The sequence below is a fragment of the Jaculus jaculus genome, chromosome 3 (genome assembly GCF_020740685.1).
Source record: "Jaculus jaculus isolate mJacJac1 chromosome 3, mJacJac1.mat.Y.cur, whole genome shotgun sequence".
In the NCBI taxonomy this organism is placed as follows: Eukaryota; Metazoa; Chordata; class Mammalia; order Rodentia; family Dipodidae; genus Jaculus; species Jaculus jaculus.
In genome coordinates this window covers 95,257,254-95,263,253 of record NC_059104.1, presented here as the reverse complement: position 1 = coordinate 95,263,253, position 6,000 = coordinate 95,257,254, and positions in this window count along the sequence as shown.

The window sequence follows — 6,000 nt, the reverse complement described above, 5'->3', positions numbered from 1 at the left end:
TGTAGTTTGTGAATATGTGTGGGCCTGCCACCTGCTACCATAGGTGGTATTCAAAACACTTGAAAAGATGTCTTCAGAGTTCGAAGAGAGTTTGGCCAGGGTGGTTCTAGGCATACATCAGATTAGTGAATTAGGGCTGGGCATGGTGGGGCACATCTTTAAACCCAGCACTTGGGAGGGCAGGAGGATTGCGTGAGACCTCCCTGAGACTATATAGTGAATTCCAGGACAGCCTGGGCTAGAGGGAGATCCTACCTCAAAAACAAACAAACAAACAGGGAAGGAGAGGTTGCTCAGTGGTTAAGGCACTTGTCTGCAAAGCCTAATGACCTAAATTCATTTCCCCAGTACCCATGTAAATCCAGATGCACAGAGTGGCGCATGCACCTGGAGTTCATTTGCAGTGGCTGGAGGTCCTGGAGCACACATTCTCTGTGTGTGTGTGTCTGTCTCTCTGTCTTTCTCTGCTTGCAAATAATAAATTTAAAAAGTATTAAAACAACAACGAGCAAACAAAAAGTTCAAAAAGTTAAACAAGGTGTAGTGGCACACACCTTTAATCCCAGCACTTGGGAGGCAGTGGTAGGAGGACTGCCATGAGTTCAAGGCTACCCTGAGACTACATAGTGAATTTCAGGTCAACCTGAACTAGAATGAAACCCTACCTGGAACAAAACAATCAATAAAATGTCAGTGTGGAGAGACGGCTCGATAGATAAAGTGCTTGCCATGAATTATATATCGTGTGGAGTATTTGTGTCATGCTTTGATCTGACCAGTGCTTCATGTATCTTAGGGAAGAGCTGGGCCAACCCTGCCCTGTTGCTCGTGGTTATCCACTTGACAGGTGAGATAACGGAGCCCTGGGTCTTTAGGTAGTAGATGTGGAACCTAGAAGGCTGGGACTGAAGCTCAGCTTTTACAGTGCTTGCTCGGCATGCATGGAGGGAACCCCAAATTTGACCCCCAGTACTGCAAAAACTAGTCCGATCCTGTAATCCCAACATTTGGGAGGTAGAGGCAGGAAGACCAAGGAGTTCAAGGCCATCCTCAGCTACATAGCTAACTTGAGGCTCGCCTGGCGTACATAGAACCTCTTTTTTTAAATCTGTATTTATTTATTTGTAAGGAGAGAGAGAGAGAGAGAGAGAGAGAGAGAGAGAGAGAGAGAGAGGGAGACTGACTCACCAGGGCCTCTTGCCACTGCAAACAAATGCCAGATGTAGCTGAGCATCATGTGGTTCATGCCTTTAATTCCTGTACTTGGGAGGCAGAGATAGGAGGACTGCTGTGAGTCTGAAACCAGCATATGCCACTTTGTGCATTTGGCTTTACCTTAGTACAGGGAAACCGAACCCAGGCTGGCAGCCTTTGCAAACAAGTGTGTTTAACTGCTGAGCCATCTGTTATTTATTTATTTATAATAACTTAATTTTTTATTGACAACTTCTATAAGTGTAAACAATATCCTATGGTAATTCCCTCCCTCACTCCACTTTCCCCTTTGGAACTCCGCTCTCCATCATATCTCCTCCCCGTCTCAATCAGTCTGTCTATTATTTTGATGTTGTGTTCTTTTCCTCCTATTATGATGGTCTTATGTAGGTCGTGTCAGGCACTATGAGGTCATGGATATCCAGGCCATTGTGTGTCTGGGGGGAGTATGTTGTAAGGAGTCCTACTCTTCCTTTGGCTCTTACATTCTTTCTGCCACCTCTTCTGCAATAGACCCTGAGCCTTGGAAGGTGTGATACAGATATTGCAGTTGTGAGCACTCCTTTGTCACTTCTTCTCAGCACCATGGTGTCTCCTGAGTCATCCCAAGGTTACTGCCATCTGAAAAAACGAATGTTCTCGAGCCAAAAGTGAGAGTAGCAATAATATATGGGTATGAACATTGAGAGAAGGGTTTACTGGGCAGTTTGGTGAGCATAGTATATACATTTAGGCAGACAGCAGCAGACGTTACACACCCAGGGCTCATGACTACTCCTGTTGTAGGTTTTCAGTATCAGGGATGCATTCCCTCCCATGGAGCAGGCCTCCAGTCAAATGAGAGAGTGGTTGGTTTCCCCCATAACAGATGTGCCTCTATTGCGCCCATTGGCTCATTTGGCCTGGCTGGCCAAATATAAGGCTTGCAGTGTCCACTGTTGAGTATCTTCACTGGTGATTTCTCTCTCTCATTGAACTGCATGCAGTGTGGCTTTTTCCAGCTTTCTGTCAGCTGGTCTACATGGAGGAGGTTTTCAGTTCAGCTCCAGCAGGATTTCTCAGTGACCTTGCAGCCCAAGTATGTGGAGTCTTCAGCAATAGGGTCTTACCATCTATTCCTGGTGGGAAACCAAGGACCTCTGAGCCATCTTTTAAGCTCAAGAGATCCTCTTTTAAAAAAAGTGTTGGCTGAATGTGGTGGCGCACACCTTTAATCCCAGCACTCGGGAGGCAGAGATAGAGGGATCACTGTGAGTTGGAGGCCACCCTGAGACTACATAGTGAATTCATATCAGCCTGGGCTAAAGTGAGACACTACCTCAAAAAACCAAGCAATGAAATAAATTAAAATGTGGGTGTGGGGCGATGGCTCGGAAGATAAAGTGCTTGTTGTGCAAGCAGAAGAGCCTGAGTTTAGATAGCAGCATTCACCTAAAATGCTGCATGGTATTGTGTTCCTATAGACTGCGGAGCCTTGTCTCTAGGACGGGAATGACAGAGACCTCACTAGGCTTACTCCATACTTAATGGGGCTGAGCTATCAGTTACCAGGACTGCAGGTTAGAGGTTTGAAGTAGGCAAAGTCTTGAGGCCTGTGAGCAGAATGATGCATATTGTCTCATCCTCTTCTCTCCTGGGTCTGAAGCTTGGGCATTGAAGACAGGGATTGGCACCAGCCCTGCCAGAGATCTAGGATGTCCTAATTGTGCCACATTCAGAGTATGTGCCCCATTCTGGATTAGAGTCCATCTATGACTACTTGGGCCTTGACTGTAGATAGATTTTCCTCTCTCTCCCCTCCTTTTCTTCCTTCTTTCCTTTGCTTGGGATGGAACCCAGGACATTCTGCATGCTAGGCAAACACTCTACCACTGAACTATATCTCTTATAGCACCTGGTACTCCATTCTGAGGTTAGACATGCTCATGGCGTAACCCACATACTTCTGTCTGCAAGAGGCCGGTCAAATTACATGTTATTAATGAAGCCTACGTGGCGGTCATATCTATGGGGGAGCAGAATGGCTTGCTCTGAGCAATGCCCAGTAACTGCAGCCAGGTGACAATCAGCTTCCCATGTAGGTAAGTAGAGTGAAACTAGAGGAACCCCCCAGGTCCAAAATGTCACTCTGAGCCAAAGGAAGGGCAGGACTCCATACAACATGCTCCCTCCAGTCACAAAACGGCCTGGATATCCATGGCCTCACAGTGCCTGACACTACCTGCATAAGACCATCATAAGAGGAGGAAAAGATCAAGACATCAAAAGTAAAAGAGAGACTGATTGAGATGGGGAGGGGGTATGATGGAGAGTGGAGTTTCAAAGGGGTAAGTGGGGGGAGGGAGGGTATCACCATGGGGTATTTTTTATAATCATGGAAGTTGTTAATAAAAAAATTTAAAAATTAGGGCTGGAGAGATGGCTTAGTGGTTAAGCACTTGCCTGTGAAGCCTAAGGACCCCGGTTCGAGGCTCAACTCCCCAGGACCCACGTTAGCCAGATTCACAAGGGGGTGCAAGCATCTGGAGTTCGTTTGCAGTGGCTGGAAGCCCTGGCACACCCATTCTCTCTGTCTACCTGCCTGTTTCTGTATATCTATCTCTCTCTCTCAAATAAATAAATAAAAATAAAATATTTAAAAAAATAATTAAAATAAAGTAAAAATAAAAGAATTACAAAATGTCACTCTGAGACCACATTCATAGAGTTGTTCATTCCAAATCAACTCCTTTGGGGTTTAAGAACTTCTCTTAAAATGCAAATGTGCCATTTTCCCTGATGCCTGCAATGGCCTTCTGCCTCATTGTTTTCACATCCACTTCAAATGCCACCTCCTCCACCAGAAGCAGGAAGTAAGTAACTCTTCCCAGTTTTCCTAACACTTCGCCTCTGTCTTTGAAGAACACTGATACTTGATAGTGGGGCTGGAGAGATGGCTCAGTGGTTGAAGGCAGTAGCTTGCAAAACCCTCCTGCCCAGGTTCAATTTCCCAGTACCCACATAAAGCCAGATGTATAAAGTGGTACATGCATCTGGAGTTGGTTTGAAAGGGCAAGAGGTCATGGTGTGCATTCTCTCTTTTTCCTTGCAAATAAATAAAATATTGACATAATAAGTTTATAAAAAGCACAGGCTGGGCTGGAGAGATGGCTTAACGGATAAGCGCTTGCCTGTGAAGCCTAAGGACCCCGGTTCGAGGCTCAACTCCCCAGGGCCCACGTTAGCCAGATGCATGAGGGGGTACGCAGGCATCTGGAGTTCATCTGCAGTGGCTGGAGGCCCTGGCGTGCCCATTCTCTCTCTCTACTTGCCTCTTTCTCTGTCACTCTTAAATAAATAAATAAAAATAATAAACAAAAAAACATTTTTTAAAATAAAAAGCACAGGCATCCATACCTTTAATCCTAGTGATTGGAAGGTTGAAGTATGAGGGGATCACCATGAGATGGAGACCAGCTTGGACTACAGAGTGAGTTCTAGGTCAGCCTGAGCCAAAGTGAGATTATACCTCAAAAACAAAACCAATGTGGTGCACACATTCAATCTTGGCACTCAGGAGGCAGAGATAGGAGGATCATTGTGAGTTCGAGGCCACCCTGAGACTACATAGTGAATTCCAGGTCAGCTTGGGCTAGAGTGAAACCCTATCTCAAAAAAAAAAAAAAAAACAAATATAAAAAATAAAAATTAGGATCTGGGTGTGGTGGCACACGCCTTTTTATCCCAGCAATCGGGAGGCAGAGATAGGAGGATCGCCGTGAGTTCGAGGCCACCCTGAGACTACATAGTGAATTCCAGGTCAGCTTGGGCTAGAGTGAAACCCTATCTCAAAAAAAAAAAAAACCCAAATATAAAAAATAAAAATTAGGATCTGGGTGTGGTGGCACACGCCTTTTTATCCCAGCAATTGGGAGGCAGAGATAGGAGGATCGCCGTGAGTTCGAGGCCACCCTGAGACTACATAGTGAATTCCAGGTCAGCCTGGCCTAGAGTGAAACCCTACCTCGAAAAAAAAAAAAGAAAGAAAAAAGAAAGAAAGAAAGAAAGAAAATTAGGGACTGGGGGGATGACTTAGGAATTAAAGGCACTTCTTGCAGTCTTCGGACCCAGGTTTAATTCCCCAGCCACCCACATAAACCTGATGCAGGAAGTGGCACAAGCAATAAACAAAAAATAAGCGGGGCGTGGTGGTGCACGCGTTTAATCCCAGCAATAGGGAGGCAGAGGTAGGAGCATTGCCGTGAGTTCGAGGCCACCCTGAGAATACATAGTGAATTCCAGGTCCGCCTGAGCTAGAGTGATACCCTACCTCGAAAAAAAAAAAAAAAAACTTAAACAAATACAGTGATGGGTTCCTGCATACCTTATTCTGATTGACAGCCCAGAGCAGTGTGGGGCCTGGCGTGTAAGTACTCAGCACTAGCCCAACACCACCCAGTCAATGAATGGACATTTGTCTAAATGAAGTAACACCATTGTCTTCTGTTGTAATGAAGGGTAGATGAAAAAATACCTTGCCAGCCCTGTCTGGGAGCCTCTCTCTGGAGTTCCCTAGTGCGTGGCTCCAATGCAGTCACATTGCACACCTGTCTGCAATGTGGAGGCGGGCTCTGGCTGGAGGTGAAGGGTGCCTCTGCCATCCTAATTATGTGAGCCTTGGGTGTTCCTTTCGCGGAAGCTCAGGGATAAGGGTTGGGGTTTTGAGGAACCGGAAGCCCCAGGGCTAAACCATGACTGAATGTCAGACAGGAAGAGCAGGTTGGGGTGGGAACTGTCCATCAGTAC